Source organism: Staurois parvus, unplaced genomic scaffold (genome assembly GCF_062004578.1).
Source record: "Staurois parvus isolate SC_StPar_1 unplaced genomic scaffold, SC_StPar_1.0 ptg000291l, whole genome shotgun sequence".
Lineage (NCBI taxonomy): Eukaryota > Metazoa > Chordata > Amphibia > Anura > Ranidae > Staurois > Staurois parvus.
Genome location: NW_028318087.1, coordinates 3,281,596 through 3,301,914, shown reverse-complemented (window position 1 = coordinate 3,301,914; position 20,319 = coordinate 3,281,596). Strand labels below are relative to the sequence as shown.

The following is a 20,319-nucleotide window of genomic DNA, read 5'->3' as shown; positions in this document are numbered from 1 at the left end:
CGGGTGAGAGGTGTCAGAAGCTTATTGATGGTTATAGGAAGCGACTGATTTCAGTTATGTTTTCCAAAGGGTGTGCAACCAAATATTAAGTTAAGGGTGCCAATACTTTTGTCCAGCCCATTTTTGGGGTTTTGTGTGACATTATGTCATATTTGCTTTTCTGCCTCTGTTTTATATTTGTTCCAATACATACAAAGGGAATAAACATGTGTATAGCAAAACATGTGTTAATGCAATACCTTTTTTGTGTGAAATACTTGATTTTCAGGAAAAATATCAAGGGTGCCAACAATTTCGGCCATGACTGTATGTGTGAGTGAACGCTAATGTAAAAGCCATCAGAGTTTACAAGCATGGCAGTGTACAGCGTTTCACTTGTATTGGTGGCTGTTAGTGGCATGTTTGGCCCTCCAAGGCTAGAAAGCACTGGGGATTTTACACCTCTTTACACAGGAGCTGCTAAGCTAACACTTTAGAAGCAGGTTAAAGCTCCATTTATACCTATGCATGTGCGCATGCATTTTTGCTTGATTTGAGGAACCGATCGGATCGATGCTGCATCCACCTGAAGTGCATGCTTCACTTTTAATGTGTTCCAGTTTATAAGTAATTGTAGGAATTAGGTTTACATGTACTTTAATTTTCCATCATGGGTAAAACATGGAAGAATATGGTTTTTGGACACCTCTACCTTTCTTGATGTGTACAATACTCTAAAAGGGCAATTTACTAAGGTTGAAGCAGCCAGAATCTGGAGCAGTTGTGCTTGGCAACCAACCTCTCGTTTCATTTTCAAAGCTTCACTGCACAAGTTGACAATAGAAGTTGATTGATTACTATGCACAGCTGCTCCAAATTCTGCTTGCTCCAGTTTTAGCAACTTCCCTGTTAAGGCTCCATTCACACGTATGCGACTGGGGTCCAATGTCGCATGACAAGTCACCCCCCATGTTTCCCAATGGATACCATTCATATCTGTGCGACTTCAAAGTAGTTCCTGCACAACTTTGGTCCGACTTTCAGGCGACTTGAGGGCCATAGACTTCAATGTAAACCCCCCAAAGTCGCATAAAAGTTGCACCTGAATGTTGTACATGCGACTTATGTGCGACTTTGTACAGCAGAAACAATTATCCTTGGTCAAAGTCGCGGTAAAAACCACATGATTTTGAAGTCGCACAAGTGTGAATGGAGCCTAAGTGTCATTGCTGTTGAAAGGTGTAATGTAACAAAGACTCATTTTCTTACAGATCTTCTTCCAGCATGAGAATGTAGGGAAATGCCAAGTAGCAAAGGCTCTGTTCATGTGACTTGGCTGTATCAGAGAAATTTCCAGTAATCTTGTCCACATACCAGAGGAACTGCCAGATACTGAGAACATTTTATCTGGTCCTGACAAGTCTATTCTGCCAGAATCCCAAACATTTAAGGTAGAGTGAGTTTCTAAAAGACATTGAAATGTAACCTTATTTGTTAGTAAACAAAAGTCTGTGTTGTGGGAATGATATTGCTACATCATCAATAAAGAAGCAGATAAAAAGTGTTTTGTTTTCCCTTTGTCTGTCTGCTGTTTACAGAGCAGCCAGCAGTACATACAACAGGAAAACAAAACACCAGTTTTTCCTCTTTTTATAATGGGCTGACATAAGAAGCACCATATAAAACTGACCATGCATGGATAGAATCTCAAGCGAAAATTCTTAGGAAAAGTTGTACAAAAATTCTCAAAACGTTCTCAGAACATTTGAATATTGTTCAAAGGATTTCGTTTTAACATATGATATTGGAATGAATGGACTTTATGGAACTAGAACCACATACACGATTAGAAATGTGTGTGTTTGATGAGAAAATTTGATGAAGCAGAATAGAAATTTTTCTCAACTGTGGTCGAAAACAAACGTCGATTTGACTCTGTAATGATGTGAAAAATGAACAAGCCTTCTTTTCCTTTTTAAGGAATTTTTATTCGTAATTCTACCCATCTATGACCAGCTTCAGACACCAGCCCACATTTGTGTTTGCTTCCGCACTTTATCAAGCCTAGTACAGCAACAATTGGCACTTGCTGGCACCCTACTGTCTTGAAAGTGTTGTATGGCCTAAGTTGCCAAGGACTTTAGCTATGAAAGTGTCTGTTACCTGTGACAGTCAAACACTCACACATATGTCAGGAGAGTGTTCATGTGTAGTACATGTGTGTGTATGTATGTATATGAAGACATTTTAATGCACAGTGAATTGTAGTGTGTCTAATGTGACCCACTATGCAATGTTTGCTATGGATTACACTTCATGTGCACCATACAGGATATGGCAGCTTGAGATCTGCATTTGAAAATTTAGTGACATTATAAAACCTCGGACAAATTGTACTCTCTATGTACTATATTCTCGTATGTTTGCTTGGGTTTCTTCTGGATGGTCTGGTTTCTTCCTGCAACTCAGGTACTGGTGGTAGTTTCATTGTCTTATTCTCTGATTGTCCCAGCATGGTATTGATTGTGAGCTCACTTAGCACATGGGTGACTCGGCCAATTGTGATCCTGTCACTGACCGTTTTGTCAAAATCCGCAGCGGCAGGATCGCTGGGAAGTTGCTTGTATATACCCTCGTGGAATTGGTCCCTCTGTAGCTGAGGCAGCGTGATGTCATTCCCATCGCTAGCCATTAAGCATTAGCAGATTTTGGGCCAGAGACAGAACGACATTTTGCTGTTTCTGGCTACAGAGGGAGCGATTTCCATAGAGACACACATACAGTCTTTTTAGTGATCCTGCTTCTAGCATTTTGTCACTAATGGCAGAATCGCACATGTGTCAGAATCGCCCATGTGTCATCAGCCTAACGGTCAGGGTCATGATCAATAAAATATTTGCATTAAAATTTGTTTCCGTTTGTAAATATGTATACATGATAATTTTATTTTCCCCTTTTGTTTAGACAAAATTTTATGCACGTGCACATGTGTGTACATGAGTTAGCACGTAAAGATCATGTTCTTAGATGCAGATTTTTGTATTCTGTGTTGTGGATCTGACAGCAGCTCATGTTTCCGCACCTCTATGAATAGCTCTATTGAAAACAATGCAGACACATTCAGATCTGTAATTTAAAAATACTTGTATTTGCATTTTTTAACGACTGTGTGAATTAAACCTTAGGAAAGAGCTTGACAAATCCCAGGCACCAGGTTGCCATGGCGACTAGCAATTGCGTCCTGGTGCCTGGGCTTTTGTCAGCCCATTCACTGCTGACACCTCATGGGGCCAAGCTGTGCAGCTGATTGGGGAGGGTCAAATGTGTCCTCTTGGGGTGGATCGGATGTCAGGGGTGGGCCCTGAACTTTCGTGTGCAGCTCCCTGTTTCATAAGGGCAGTGCAGGGTATTGCAGGCTGTCAGCTCTGCTCTCTGGGTGATCAGTGATTGGGCGGGAGGAGGATGAAGCATTGCCGCCATGGGCTGCATGGTGAGCACCAAGGACAAAGCCGCTGTTACACACATCGCGTGAGCGCACCTCCCCCCCGATTATGTATCCCAGGCTCCACTTGCCCATCTGCGGGCCTAGGACCCGCATAGCAGGTGCCGGCAAGTGGAAGGCAGGGAGGTGAGCAGACCCAAAAGTGACGTTTATGACATCACTTCTGGGTCCCCACTGTCAAGGCTGGGAAAGAATTTAATGCAGTGCGATGTGTGTTGCATTCAGTGAAGCACAGGGAAGTCTCATTAAAGAGAACCTCTCACCAAAACATAAAATTCCCCCCCCCCCCCCCCCCCCCCCCCCCCGGAGCTCCTACACCTGAAAACATTGATTGCGATACACGTTACATATCACTGTGCACGCTGGAATGAGAGCAATAATTCTATCACCAGACCTCCTTCATAATGCTAAGTAAAGCTTTGTTAGTTAAAGATGAAAATTGTCTCCTAACGTTTATAGCTGGCTCCTAGATTCAAAGCAAATTTGTCAAGACCTGCCTTAGGAGATGCATAAAAAGTAGTTTAGCACAATAATCTATATACTTAAAGTGACACTAATAGTAATCATACTTTCCAAAAATAATACATACACCGAATATTTAATGGCCCTGTAATCTATTTTCATGAAGTTGATTCTTACTGTGTTTTTCTGCCTTGTAAACTCTTGAACCTCTCCTTTTCACCCTCACTTATGTTTGGAATGAGCTGTGCATGCTAGTGACAGTCATTTGCACTGCTTTGTGCATGCTGCAAGGCCCACAATCCATTTCAGGAGCAAGCAAGAGAGGGTGATGTTCCTACTTAAAGTGGGACCATGGAGAACAAATGTAGCCACCCTCTAACATAAAGTCTGGTCACAGCAACAAAAATATAGGAATTTGGAGAAGGCTGCGATAAATAGAAGGTACTTTTTTTGAGTTAACCATACATACTTGAATAGGATTTTTAATTTTTTTTCACTTTAAAGAGTCATAATTAAACAATTAAACTAACATATAAAGGCTTCCATGTTAGATTTATATTTTGCCTGTCATTTAACTTAGTGTAGCCCCAGCCAAAACTTCCCAGAACAGAGAAAGGGGTAGAACATCTGTCAGTTTTTATTTCCATCTATAGGCCCATAGGCAAGATCCCTTTTACATTCTTGGCAAGGTTGAATAAAGACACCACTCCATGCAGTTCAACCTATGTGGGGTGGGTGTGTATTCATATTAAAAATTATATCCCTGTATACTGTGTTCACCAAGAAGCCCATCCAAGAGTTTTATGAAACTATCAATACTTCCTGCTGACACCAACAATTGTAGAAGGGAGTTCCACTGCCTTACTGCCCTAACAGTGAAGAACCCTCTATGCAGTTTAGGGTTAACTGCTTCTCCAATCTCACTGAGTGGCTCTGTGTCGTCTTATACTCCCTGAAACAGAATAGTTTATTCCTCATGCTAGAATCCCCAATAAGATATTTATATATCACTATCATATCTCCTCTTAGAGTGTCGTCTCCAGAGAGAATAAATTTAGTGCTTTTGTAGTCATTCCTCGTAACTGAGGTCCTCCAGTTCCCTTAGTTTTGTTGCCCTTCTCTGGACTCGCTCCAGTTCCAGCACATCCTTCCTGAGGACTGTTGACGGGAACTGGATGGCATACTCCAGATGTGGCTGAACTAGAGTTTTGTAAAGTGGCAGGATTACAATTTTGTCTCTTCAGTTAATACCCTTTTTATGCATGCTAAATTCCTGCTAGCTTTGCTCGCTGCAGCTTGGCATTGCATCCTGGATTGTCCTAGAAATCCCCACCTAGCAAGTAACTTGCATTCATTTTTTAGCCCCCAAGTGCATCACTTTACATTTTTCAACATAAAACCTCATTTGCCATGTATTTGTTCAACTTCTTATTTTTATGCGGTCTTCTTGTAAAGCTTCTGTTTTGAAGTTACTGCCCTGCTTAGCTTTGTATCGTCAGTTAACCCTGAAATTGAGCTAATTATGCCAGCCCTTATATTATTTATGAATACATTAAACAGAATTGCTTCCTGTACAGAGCCTGTGGTACCCCACTTACCACTCCAGACCAGTCTGAGTACATGCTTTTTACCAGCAACCTCTGGACGTGCCCCTGTAACCAGTTTTTCTATCCATGTACAAACCCTATGGTGCATGCCTAATGACCTTAGTTTGTAAATTAAGCATTTTTGGAGGACTGTATTGAATGCTTTTGCAAAATCCAGATATACCACATCCACTGGCCTTCCTTTATGTAGATGGTAACTCACTTTCTCATAGAATATTAAGAGATTGGTTTGGTAAGAACAACCTTTTGTAAATCTATGCTTTTTACTACTAATAATTTGGTTTTCATCAGCAAATTCTCGGATATGGTCCCTTATCATCCCCTCCGATAGTTTACATACTATCGGTGTTAGACTGACTGGTCTGTAGTTTCCAGGAATATATCTTGGCCCTTCGCCATTCAGCTGGTACCATTCCTGTCAGTATACTGTCCATAAAAATTAAGACTAGCAGTCTTGCTATAACCTGAGTTCTTTTCAAGTTTTTTTTTTTTTTTGGACACTGGCTTCCTGTAGCCACAAGGGTACATTCTTAGATACGTTACTGATGACACCCCCTCTGCATTTCTTTGTGCTCATTTCACAGTTGTCACCAGAACAAGTATCTTAAGTGGAAGATATTCCCTTTAGTGCTGTTCTAATAACAGCTGCAACATTTTGTCTTTCTCTCCTGATGACAACAGTCTCCAGGACAAATGAGATCTCTGCCCAGCAGGAACACAGGCCTCAAGAAAAAAAACCGGACGGGCTCCAACCCATTCCTAGGAAAACTAGAAAATAAGTTCTGGCTGGAGTTTTACTTTATCTTGTTCTCTTTGAAGTTGACAGTATACCCTTGGAGTTAGAAGTGAAATGAATACGTATGGGTAACTGTAGGGAAATGATTGCTTTAAAAACCATCACAAAGTGGAGGTACACTGTTTATTTATTAGGTTTTATTTTATATATAATTAAATATAGCTTTGAAATTTGATTTGCGTTAGATCACATCAGTTGGACCACTAATACATTTAAATTACTATTTATAGCATCGGCAGATTCCTTGCATACCAGTAATAATCCCTTGCACTGAAGGAATGGGAGGTAATACTGACTCTCATATACTCTAAACCCCTCACTGATCACTGTAACTAAGAAGATTTGGTGATTAAATTCTGTGATAACACTCATTTAAACAAATCTCCCAAGTGTTGTCAAAGTGCATTATTTAATGTGTGATCTCCACCCTAACATAGCACACTTTTTGTATTAGTATCTCCCAAGGGAGTTCTGTAGCCTGACATGCTGGGAGACCATATTTATTTATTACAGGTAGTTGTATAGTGCCATCAATTTATGCAGCACTTACATATACAGGGATGTTCAATTCATATCGCCTGACTTCTGGGACATGTAGTTCCGGGCGCCAGGCAGGTAGTTGTTTTTTTTTTTTTTTACCTTTAGCCTGGCTGCGGGCAAGCAGCAGGGCTTACCTGCCATCCGATTGCTTCAGCGCTGCCACCCGATTGCTTCCACACAGCCCACAATCCAGCTGCCCACTATATGTCCCGGGCCTGGGACTGGTTCAGTGAGTGCCGCTCCCGTCCCATTCTTTTTGTCCCCCTATGTCGGCCTTCATGTGAAAAAGATGATTGCGATACACCTGTTACATATCACCACACACACGCCAGAATGGGAGCAATAATTCTAGCACCAGACCTCCTCTGTAATGCTAAACTGATAACCTGTAAGGGGCTTTCAGAGCATCACCTGTGAAAAATATAGCGTACTAAAGTTTGTTGCCGTTTCACGAGCGCATGCAAATTTAAGGTTTGACATGTTTGATATCTGTTTACTCGATGCAACCTTGTCTTTTATATTTTACCAAAAAAGTGGATGATTTATTGCTTGTTGTGCCCTAAAATTAACTTGAAGTGTATTTTTTACTGAAATTTTGAGTTTCCCAGACCTTTGATAATATTGTGTGACATAAAAAATTGAAACTACCACTATTTTATTCTCTAGGGTCTCTGATTGCAGAAAATATATAATGTTTTGGAGTTTTGTGTAATCTTCAGGCCTAAAATTGTTTTTTAAACGTGTGCAAAAAATGCAAAAAACGGCTCTGGCAGCAAAAGGGATAACTGATAAGCCGGACACCCCCCTTTCCTGACGAGCACCCAATCGGTGCTCATTACACTGCAAGGTCTCCCCCATCCCTGCTAGTCCCCGGGTGCTGTGCTGAAGACAGGCAGGGAGGGGAGGAGGAGATATACAGCGAAATGTTAAAAATATTAAACATTTAAGTCACCATAAACTCTCTTTTTGTTTTTAAAAGCCCCAGACATTACTTAAAGCAGATTTAAATATGATTTTGGTTAAAAAAAAATTTTTTTCATCAGGACAAGTAGATTGGGACAAGTAGTTTTTTTCACAAATTTCCAGTGGATCACTTTTCAAGGGCGCAGCAATCTTGCTGGACAAGGTGACTTTATCCCTTTTAATCAGGTTTTCACTTTATTTATTATTACGCAGCACTTTACATACATATTGTACGTTCACATCAGTCCCTAACCCTCAATGGGAGTACAATCTAAAGTCCCTAACTTACATTGATACATACATAAACTAGAGCCAATTTAGACAGAATCCAATTAACCTACCAGCATATCTTTGGAGTGTGGGAGGAAACCAGAGTACCCAGAGGAACCCATGCAGGCACAGGGAGAACATGCAAACTCCAGGCAGTTGGTGCCGTGGTTGGGATTTGAACCAACGACCCTAGTACTGCCAGGCGGAAGTGCTAACCATTTAGTCACTGTGCTGCCATTAGTATGTTGATGTCTATATGATTTCTGTTGTGGCATCAGCTCAAAATTTTGGATTTTCCAATCACTTTCTGTCCTAGTGACCGTGATCACCAGGACAAATAAAGCAAGTAAATCTCCTTAAAGAGGAACTTCAGTCCCCTGATAAATGTGTCCATTCCCTCCTCTCCCACAGCGCCATCTTGTCTCATGAGATGTGCCTAAGATCTTTGCCAGGTCCTAAAGTCCTGCAACGTTCTCTGCATTAAAGTAGTTCCTCAGACTCTTTTTACATTTCCTTCCAACAGCATTGTCTTTATCTCCTATAAATATGAACAGATGACAACAATATCATTTTCTTTAGCTGCAGATACCTTTTTTTTTTTTTTTTTTCTTTAGTGTTCCTGTCCACATTCCACTTCCCCCTCTTGTGGGAATGTCAAACTTCTGCTTCTGTTGACTCCTGGGATGTTTTCATCAGAAATCCCAAGAGTCTGCAGGCTTTTTTTTTTATTGTGAGTGGAGAGGAGATGGAGGAGGGCAAAGAAGACCTGAAAGAGGGCATTGAAGAGCTGGAAGAGGGCGGAGGACAGGCAGAGATGGGTGGGGATGTATACTGGACATGCGTGACTCACTGTGTACCGCTGTATTGCTCACGTGTGGATTTTTTTGAGGAGCGTGGAGAAGCCATATGAGTTTGCCAGAAGCAGAGAGTGCTGGCTTCCACTGTCCTCAGTTAAAATAGCCACCCTGACATACATGGTCAGTGTAGTTACAAGCTGTTTTTTACATTGCAGAATGAAACATTAAGAAAAGCAAGTAGATAAGTCACATCCTCTCAGATTTTAAATGATGCTGCATGTATTTTTGAAGTATGACTGAAGTTCTTTAAAAGAGTCGTATTGGAATTACAAAAAAAAAAAAAAAACTTGCCTTTTTGGGTGGATGCAGCATTGATCTGATGCTGCATCTGACCCTCGCCACCTCTAAGGCTGAGAACTGCTGATCGCTCAGTTCTCCATGCTGCTCTGAGCAGAGAGCTGGGATTGTCAGTGTGAGCTTTGGCTGTACTTCTCCTTTTTAAGGTAAAAAAACCTTCCATGAGCAGCCCCCCTCTGAAATAGTTAAGGCTCCAACTTCGAGACTGCATTGTGCCTGTCAGTGCTGCTTTCCCATCCTGTATTCACAGGACACAGAGCCAACAGCAGAAGCCATTGTCTCCTGCCGCTGTCAGTCACATTCTGTGAGGAGGGGGTGGGGCCAAGCCATGACGTGTGCGTCTATGGATGTGCCTGCGCAAGTGCCCCCACAGCACACAGGTTGCTATGAGGGCATTCTGAGATGAGAAGTGGACAGCACTAGCGGGGTAGCCCAGAAGAAGAGGTTTGGGAATGCTCTGTGCAATACCCTTGCACAGAGCAGGTAAGTATAACATGTTTATTATCTTAATTAAAAACAAAATATCAGGCTTTACAACCGCTTTAACTTTTTTTATCTGGAGCCTGTGGTGTTTGGGTCCTACTTCAGTGACCATCCCTCCCCCCTTCTATTTTTTTTTTTATCTTGCCTCCCTCTGCTCTTCCTTTCCTTATCCCTTCTTCCTGTCCCATGTTCCTCCATAACTTTGGTTGCCCACCACAGCATCTATTTTGCCTTCCAAGTTTTCTCATCCCTAAATTCCAGTGTTGGTTGTTGAAGATTGCATGTGATTTTGAGTAACTGCCCTTACTTTATTGTATTATAGGTTTAGCCCTGGTTCACACTATAATGTGGTGTGGGAAACGTGTGCGTTTCCTGCACTGCATTCAAAATGCACTACCCTTGCGATCTGTAGTGGATCTCAGTGCATCAGATGCAGGTCACAAAAGCAATGCATTTGCTTGCGCCTGATCGCATGGTACAAATCTGCCATGTGATCTAGTTGCAGTGCATTTCAAAGGTAGCACAAGTACTACTTTGGTGTGATGCTGGTTAATTTGGCCTCATTCAAAATAAATGGACTCAAATCGCACCACACTGAATCGCATGTTAATTGCAAAGGAAGGCAGTTAACATTCCTATGCGATTCATAGTGTGAACCTAGGCTTATGAAGTTTGGAAAACTCGCATGTAAACAGGTTACAGGTAAAATCCAATATCGGCAATGAAAATCTCTTTTCAGTAGTCCGTGCATTGTTAAATCAGGGAAGTGCTTTGATGAATTATGATACTGGCGGTGCACTGAAATTTCGGATGATATGAAAATTATCACCGATACAGGTGCCGAAAATAACCCCGCTGCTGCGCCCCTCCACCGCCTGCCCACCGCTGCTGCCACCTGTCACCACTTGGTGGTTCTCAGCCTTACCTGAGAAACCACCGAACGATCCTGGCGCTGGGCATAGACATAAGTGAAGGAAAGATGGCCTCCACTCATCTCTATGCCCTTTGAGGACTGGAACGATGTCACTTCCGATTCCAGCGCCTTTTTAAACGAGGCCTTTTTTTAAAAAAAAAAAGCACTAGATCAGTACTTTTTTTCTAACATGGGATACATGCATTCCTTGTGATCGGGAAAAAAAAGGATCCCTTTTTTTTAAAGGAACAGTGTAAAAAAAAATAAATTAAATAATAAAAAAAAAGTTTAAAGTGTCCCCATTCCCCCGTGCTTGCATGTAGTGATGACCTCATACGTAGGCCATGCCCACATATGTAAACGGTTTCAAACCACACATGTGAGGTATCGCCACAAACGTCAGAGCAAGTGCAATAATACACCTCAGTAACTTTACACTGGTAACCTGTAGACATTTTTAAATAGTCACTCATGGAGATTTTTAAGTAATGTAATTTGACGCCATTCCATGAGTGTGCGCAATTTTAATGTTGGGTATCTACTTACTCGCCATAACATCTTTCATATTTTACAAAAAAATGGGGTATAGTTTTTTTTTTTTGTTTTTTTTTTTAAATCAAAGTGTATTTTTTTCCAAAAAATATATATTAACTTTTAAAAACCATCAATTTCGTTGTTGGTTTTTGGCTAAGTGCATCCTGAATTTTTGGTTTCAGTGCACCACTATATGACACTAGGGAAACAGTGAAAAGGAAAGTGAAATCCAGGGATGTCAAAAGCCGTGTTAGTCTACTATTGTGAACCTATGTAATATTGTAAATACATATTTTAGTATATATTATTAGGTCTGGTTCACACCTATGCGTTTTTTAGTGCAGTTTGCTTTTTGCCGAAACACAGTACAGTCCATTTAACATGGTTTCCTATGGGACATGTTCACATCTATGTGTTTTTCAGCTGCTGTGTTTTTGCAAAGGGTTGGGGATTTTTTTTAAACGCAACGGTGTGTTTTTAGTTCCGTAGATATCAGTGGACACATGGCAGAAATGCATGTAGTGCGTTTTTTGATGCATTTTAAGTTTTTAACCTGCATAACAAAAAAAATGCAAAACGCATAAAAAAAGTGAAAAATGCATGTGCAAAAAGCACTGCAGAAACGTTTCAAAAGCAAACTAGTTGTGAACCAAGCCATTACCCATAGACTTAAAAGAAGTGCAGGATTGGAAAAAACAACCAATCATACCAAGCCATCACCTAAATGGCTGCAGCACTGATCTAAGCTGCAGCTGTCACATTCTGGCTCTGTACTGAGAACTGAGCAATGAAAGACCGCTGATCACTCATTTCCCGGGTCCACTCTGACTGTCAGTCACTGCTCTCTGCTCTGCCCTCCAGAACTCACTGGAATGGTGGACTGCGGAGGGGGTGGGAGTGGCTGGCTCAGGCTTTCAGGGGCGTGCTGAGAGGCTGAGCTAGGTGTCTGGATGGATCCCAACATTTTTTTGGGGGATCCCTGCAGAGATTGGACCAACTCTGTGACTGCAGCTAACAGTGGACTTTAGCCCACTGACGGCTGAATCTGCGTCACAGGAATGCAGAAATAAGTGCAATCCTATGATTTAGGAGAAGTACGGCCAAAAGAGCTTTCTTTATACTTCCCATTCAGGACAATGACTACCAGACATGTCACCACCATCTCAGGCAAACCATCTTTCATTAAGTGATTATTTCATTAATAAAAACTTTACCTAAAAATATAGATGTGACCGCGTCAGCTATTGTATGCTTCTGAGTAGAGGAAGACCTGTACCTATGCTGACCTCAGGTGAGTCCGCTTTCTACAGGGTGTGAACTGACACACGGGGTGCAGCACCAGGGAAGAAGTATTTGGTTTGGAGGAATCGGTTGTTATGCACATTGTGAATGTATGCTATGGAGAGTAATGTTGATATTCCTGTACACAGAAGTATCCGGTAGTTGACACTGTTAGGGCTCGTTCACACTTGACTGTTTTACAAACTCTTGCCAAACGCCCCTATAGCGTTTGGCAAGCGCTGGTCCGGCGTTTGCGGAGCATTTTTTACCGCTCGGCAAACGCTCCGAAAACGCCGCATTCGTGGTTCAGCGGCAGTTGCTAGGTGTTTGCCAAGCGTTAAAAACGCCCCACAAACTCCTTTTAATGAAGTTTGAATGGTGTTACCGCTCCGCAAACGCCCCGTAACCGCACTGCAAACTCCGGCCGGGCGTTTGCGGAGCGGCACCATAGACTAGAATAGGAGGCTTCAATGCCTCCTGACGACCAGAGGCGTCCGTTTTGCCGCTCCGCGACGCTAACGCTCCTGTTAGAATAGCACCATGTGCTGCAATGTGCAGAATTGTCCGAGGCGTTTGGAAAGCATTTTTACCGCTTCCCAAACGCCTTTCTGCCGCCTGCACACAACGCTAGTGTGAACGCAGCCTTACACATATATTTAAATATAGTTGTTACAAGTCTGGCAATCATTGTCCTGTTTCTGCTGATGATCTTTCAGAAGATGATCCCCCCCCTTCCCCATTAGTGGAGGGTGGCAACAGTAGGGCTACAGTAAGTTTAGTTTTTAACAGTTTTCAGTCATGCTATGATATCTCCACCTCCTGTGATCTGCGTCTGTTTATATAACCTTGTGATGGTGAGTCATGAATGAATGTTACACTGGCTGTCACACAGCCTCTCCTGTTTATAACACCATACCTCTGTACTGTGGCACTGACTCATATCATAGATATGTACCATAAAAGGGGAATCCCAGATACTCTACTCTTTAAAGAGACCCAACTTAAAAAATGCAGGTAAAAGTACAGAAAAATCAAGTATTTTAAAAGCTTACTTTTACTCTAGGTTTACATCTGTGAACCCACACATGTGTGGGACCGAGATTCGATCCATCTAAGGGCAGGCTGATTGTACCCAAGTCAATCCGTTGATTGACTTGGGTACAACCAGCATGTCCAGTTTTTAGCATGCGATTATTGCCAGTGGCTATAGCCGCTAGCAGTAATTGTGTTCTCCAGTAGGGACGGCTTCCCAGGAGAACACAATAACTCCACGGGAGGGATTCTCCCATAAACACTGACTGTGTTGATGGGGGAATTGAGGTCAAAGATTTCTGCAACCCGGGGAAGAAGAAAATTGCACAAAGAAACTTGCTTGATCCCTCCATCATCACAGTCAGTGTTGATTGGGGAATCTCTCCCATGGAGCTGTTGTATTCTCTCAGCAGGGAGGGGGGTGGGACATGGGGAGCAATGCCTGCTGCAGAACACCGTGATTACTTCTAGTGGCTAAAGCCTCTGGTAATAATCACATGCAACAAATCCAACATGCTGGTTGTACTTAAAGCGGAGTTACATTCACATTGTAAAAAAATAAAGCTCAGCAGTTACAAAAACTGTAGTTGCTGACTTTAAAAAAACTGCCACTTACCTGTCCCACGATCCCGCGGTGTCCCTACCACAGCCCGTTTTACCAGCCGTCCTGTGTTCCAGGCACCGGCTTCTTCAGTGTGGGCACCCTGCTGTGACAGGTTGCGGCTTCACAGCCGGGTGCCCACTGCGCATGTATGAGTAGCGCTGCGCTTCCTGAATGGCCCTGTAATCTTCTGGGTCCTGTCACGTGTCCCACAAGACTACAGGGAGGGTAGGAGGGCAACTTCCACTTCCGATCGCCTAGGCTATGGCAGGGAGCGGGTACCTGTCAATTTTGAGTACCTGCTCCCCAAAGGTGCCAATCCTTTAATGGGGAGCGGGGGCACCAATCTTTAAAGCGGAACTTCCCCTTTTGGGTGGAACTCCGCTTTAAGTCAACCGATGGGTACAATCAGCTTGCACATAGATGGACTGAATCTTGCTCCCTGCTAAACCAGCTGAGATTCATTCCATCTTTGCCAGCTTTAGCATTCTTATTAGTATGAAAGACTAACAAATAGTGTAGGAAATATCCCTATCTTTTGTGTCCACGATTGAGGTCTAATATTGGGGAGGGGGGGGTCACATGATTCAGCAGTGTACACGCAGATTGTCGCTTGCAGTGGTTTGGGTGTGCTCCTCATGGGGTTTCATGATAGAAAGCTTATCACCACATTCAGAAAGCTGCCTGTTTCAGTGTAGATGTGTGACTGATATATACAGTACATTACCAGAGCTAATGAAAGCTGAGCTTCAGGCAAACCGCTAGACTTTTGAAAACCATCAGTCGAGCATTGAGAAGTTCATGCTGTATATGGAACAATAAACGCTGATCACAAAATGATCTCAAACTGATCAGTGGGTGATCTATTTGCAATGCATTTACATAAAATATTTTGAGAAAGGAATGTACTTTACCTTAATTCTTCCATGCAGTTCAATGTAAATGCATGGGAAACTTATTACTAACATATTTCAAAAGCCTAGCTCTTAACATGCTAAAAAATATTTATTTCTATTTAGTTAGACTTCAGATCCATACACTCCTACCAGACAGCATAGCCAGATCTGCAAACTCCTTGTAGATTCAGGCTGTAGAGCCTGACCAAGTATCAGCCTGTGAGTGAACATGACAAGGAGCAGCTGCACACTGATTTGTTCTCCTCTGGTTTCTTCTGTATGCATATTCTGACAGCACTACACAGCAATATAGACCTGGGCCCATATACATTATACATGCATTAACTCAGGTGAGTGTAAGATGCACTCTGATGAATGACACTCAATCATACTACAGTTTAGTTCTCTGTTGGACCATGTGAATAGTTATACCCTTAATAGCTGTTATGCAACAGTAGAAATATGCAACAGTAGAAATATAAAAGCCGTATCTGTTCCTCCTTCCTGTGCAAAGACCAGTACAGATGGACCGAAAATCGGTCCTTTCAGCAGGAATCGGCTAACTTTCGGTTCATGTGTACAACTGTGTTCAACAGAATCCGACAAATGACTGGCCTGTGTCAAATGATCATGCTGGAAAACCAGGATTCAATCAATGCTTTCAGCCAATGCTCTCAGCCAAAAAATTAAAAAAACAAAACAAAATAAAAGATCTGTGTGTACCCAACGTAAATATATTGCTTATTAGGATCCATGCTGACAGCAATCACACATGGCCTGCCTGTTGCTGGCTTTACGCCTTCACATCTCTCTTATTCAGCTGTATAGGCTGAATTAAAGCAATCACATAATTTCCCCTTCAGCTGTAAACAGCGTAGATGGGAGAATCCATGCTGCTGACTTATTGTATTCAGCAGCGAGTAGAACCCACATTGGCTGAATACCTGAACAGTGACTGCATCTGATTGGAAGCAGTCACTGTTCGGCAGTCAATTTTTCAACCAGCTCCATCGACGAAAGTTGAAAAATCAATACTTGTCAAGCTGGGTGATGACAACAGGACGGGCCACCCATGGCTCCTGATGGATCAGCTGAAATTTGAACAGTCCATGATCAGCTTTACACATACAAGTATTACTATTTTGATGACAAGTTGTTAGAGTGGTAAGATTTTGATTATTTCCAGATATGCACCAAACTAGTCATTCTGTTCCACTTAAAGTAATACTATAAACATTTGTGAAAAGGCAGGCTTAGGCTTTTTAATACAGAAGAGGCATGCTGTGTCTTATGTATTGAAGTATTCTGCCTGGCTGTTTGCGCTGTGATTGTGCAGCTCAGCATGCAATTTCAGAGGAGATGTGCTCCTGTGTATGTGCAAAATGGCTGGAGATTGAAATCCTGAAGATTGGCCAAAGATGTCAGCAGGGGGTGAGGGAGCACTGGGACACTGCATTCCTGGAATGGAAGCAATTTTAGTTCCACTAAAACACAGTTCAAGTTTTGCACATGCGTGGGAGTCGCTTCAGCACAGCACAGCACACAGAGCAGGCCGTAAATGTGGTCTGAAACATGCATGCGCGGCTCAGACTCCATGACCGCTAACAGGTCTGGGGAGGCATTTTTAACAGATGAGACCACTATGGACTCTTCTATTCTAAAAACCTGGTCTGTCTTAGACTTTACTAGCATATACCTTTGTGAAGGACCTTTTTTGCCTATATGGGATGGACAGGCGTTCTGTGCATCTGTGTGCAGGCATCCCCATCCATGTATGGCCATTCCCATTTGAGAGGAGCCGATCTAATGATCAACTCCTCTGAAACAGAACTGTTGGTAAATTATAATTCGATCAGTGCGTCCAACTAATTGGCTGCAGTGCTGATCAGTGTATTCTGACAGCACAGGAGTCCCACTGTCAGATAATAGCCCAGCAGGAAGGATTCTTCCATCTACTTCATATGTGTAGATATCAAACTGCTGGCTAGCTTGACTCACCAAAAAATTAAAAGAACCTGTCACCAACTTAAAGAAATACAGATCAAAACACAGAAAAATCAAGTATTTTAAATGCCTATTTGAACCTTCTGTCGTTTCTATGAACATTTTGTATTGTTTACTTGCAGTGTGGCTCTGAACTTGCTAGACTTGACAGGGCTTCCCTCGCTGTGCCGGATCTGTGAGTTCATTTCAGGAAGCAAGGGAGGGGGGAAACTTGTTATGGGGCTATTTGTATTTAGGAGGAAGATGTTTGTACTGGAAGGAGTATAATTTGCTTGTGAAGGGAGGCTTGTGTTGCATACTCCTGACCCCTGCATTGTGTATTACATACTACAGAACAATTGTTTTGTATGTGCCCTTGCAGTGACTGGTGTCATGATCGCAGCATCAGACCCCAGACCTTCTCATCAAACTCGTGACCGAAGGGCTAACCGATCTACAACCGCGATGTGACGTGCGTAACAATGCCACACCCAGCTGCACCCTGCACAACGATTTTCCAGCTAATGGCTACCAATCAATGTGCCAGCAGCCTGAATCGATTGTTACTGGGTCAGGTTAATTACGCAACGAGTGAACCAGATATGTAGGATGGAGAAACTGTATTATATGCAAGAAGGCAAGATGGGATTATATTACAGGAGGTGGGGAAAATGGGAAGATTTTGTGTCCAAGGTGAAGTATATGAAGAGGTAGAGTGGGATATGTGAAAGTACACCTTACTTAGGAAAAGATGTAATAGAGAAACGCAGAGTGGGTGGTTTTATTTGTGGCGGGGGGTTGGTTTTTCAGGGTGGGTGGGGGTGTTAGGTTGGGGAGGGGGGGTAATGGGAATAAAGATAGAAAGGGATATAATTAATGATTTGGATACAACTGACGGTTATGTATGTTATAGGAGAGAAACGATGAAATATGTATTTTAAATGGAAAATGAATAAATATTTAAATTAAAAAATATATATAAATTACTCAACCCATTCACACTGCCACCACCTTCTTTTTGATCAGAGAAAGAGGAAACTCGGCGTTCAGCTATAACACTGTGATGGTTGATATAATCGACTGTATAACAGGCCTGTATTATGACCAGGTTATGCAGAGGGTTAAAACAAACAGCGGCTCTTTAAAGGCAGGGATTCGTAAATTGCAATTAAGAGCTGTAGAAACAGTTCAACACTTTCAGAAAGAGAGATTTATTACTAAAAGGGTCAAACGGGTGCAATAAAAATATTTACAGAGAAGATGTAACTAAGAGCTATATATATATAACAGCAAAGAGATAACAGGGACAAGTTAAATGGTTAAGTTACTTGCCATTAAGCCTTGGATGTAAGCAGATCATGTTTCAGAGCAAAAGGCACAGGTCTCCCCAGGTGGTATATTGATGTTAAAATTGGGAGATGTCTTCAACTTACTGCTCTTAGGCTTGACAGCCTGCTTTAAAGTTTCCCAGCAGGGGGTGGTTCTGAAGTAAAAGACCAATCCTCTGTTTAGGGAGGGATCGTCGGGCGGAACCCTAAACTGGAGCCCACATCTTTCCTAATTCATATTCTGGTTCATAACTTTCCATCTGCGCAAGCGACGGTCCCCCGCAGGTATATTATTATGCAGACAAGTCTGAGGATTATTTAGATATGAATTATGAAATTTTATATTGCACGGTTCACGAGTTCTAAGTTTCAGCTTCCCTGATGGTCTGAGATAAGCAAGTGACCCATCAAACTGTTCGCCTGCTCATTGGCCATCTGGCGAGGTGTCCGGTTTTTATGTAAGTCTCTCATATTCCAAGATATGAGACATAGGGGAAAAAATTATTTGAGAAGTGTTCATCTAATTCTGTCACCTACGCTGAGCTAGGTTTATTAGCTCAGAGTCCCTTTCAACTCCTTAGAAGGCTCTGCTATCCCTTCACAAGGCGTGAAATTAAACAGGTACTTTGGCCAGTGAGACTCCAGCTCTCTTGGGAAAGCTGGTCCTATCTCTTCCTATGTGAGAAAGGATACAGCTTTCACAGACAGCTCGGCACCTAGCTAGAAATACCTTGGCCGGCCAGTGACCCATAAACCGTACACACACACATCTGTCACTGTGCCTCTCAGGAAGGGAGGGGGAAGGAGAATGAGGGAATGACATGCTACTCTTAACAACATGGCAGACTGCGTCAGTCTCTGGCGTGCACGTTTGCGACAACTGGCATTAGTCAAGTGCACAAAAATGCCAGTTGCCATACATACTGTGAATGAGTTCCTATTCCTGACCACTGCTGGGGGCCTGTTAGGTTATCATTTTTAAACATGTTAGACACTGGTGATCTTTGATCTCGTCTGTGTTGTTCAGGGAGCTCTCCGCCTCTACAGCTTTTGCCTACAGCTAGGTATAATGCTACTCAGTGAGGTTGGTTGCTGACAGGAAATGTGTAATGTTTTATCTTCAGTTCTGATAACCATTTTGAACTTTGACCTATACAGCATGAGTACATGTTAACTGTAGTAGTAGTTGGTATCTATTTAGGTTTAGGCTCCATGTACACTGCAGATGATAAACTCACATTTAGGAGCTTTTCTGCATTTTTTTTCAGCAACCCCTGAACTCTCCCTGATGTTTTCCTATGTTTCCATGTACACCATGTCGTTTACAGGCAGTTGAGTTTACAGTCTTTTTTTTAACGCACCAAGTGGTTGGAAAAAATTTTTTAACTCTTCCATTTCCAGATGCTGTCCAGAGCTTCCATTTCCAGATGCTGTCCAGTTTTTTCGTCATGAAAAATGCATGCAAAGCGTTTTTTCCTGGTACTCAAATGGACCTGGTAAACCATATTTTGAGGTTTCACATGAAAGAATATGTTAGACACTGCTGCAATAATTTCTGCACAGAAATGAGGTGGAACACATCCAAACACCACAAACTGGAAAAAAAAGACAGCTAATCTCAACAAATACTGCTCTCTCTGCTTCTGCTCTCACTATTTCTCTCAAAATGCCTGAAGTAGTTAATTTTTTACTATTTTTCAGTGCATTCAGGGCATTTTGAAAGGTCTCCTGAGGTCATCTTTAAAAAAAATCATTCACATGGGTGGTAAAAATAGGTGGTTGAGATGAAGTTTTACTGCCCCATCATATGCCCCCTGTAAGCTGATGAACAAGGTTGTACATATGCATGGCCATGGCAAACGTTATACCCTATGTCACTTTCTATGGGCAGTACCATTGCCAAACGCAAGCCATTCAAGTAAATAGGGCCACAACTGTGTGTAATACACGCGCTTGCAATGCAACAGTGTGGGCTTTTTTTTTTTTAAACAGTGA

General features: G+C 42.2%; 1 protein-coding gene across 2 annotated transcripts in view; it reads left to right on the top strand.

The window, feature by feature from the left end:
* Positions 1–20,319, top strand: part of ANXA11 (annexin A11) — a 102,844-nt gene that overhangs the window by 23,525 nt on the left and 59,000 nt on the right. Inside the window, exon 2 of one of the 2 annotated variants that reach the window (XM_089682512.1) lies at positions 1,251–1,430. The exons of the other annotated variant lie outside the window; for it this stretch is intronic. The gene's annotated coding sequence lies outside the window, so the exon portion shown is untranslated. The remainder of the gene's footprint in view (positions 1–1,250; positions 1,431–20,319) is intronic. 2 annotated transcript variants of the gene reach the window in all.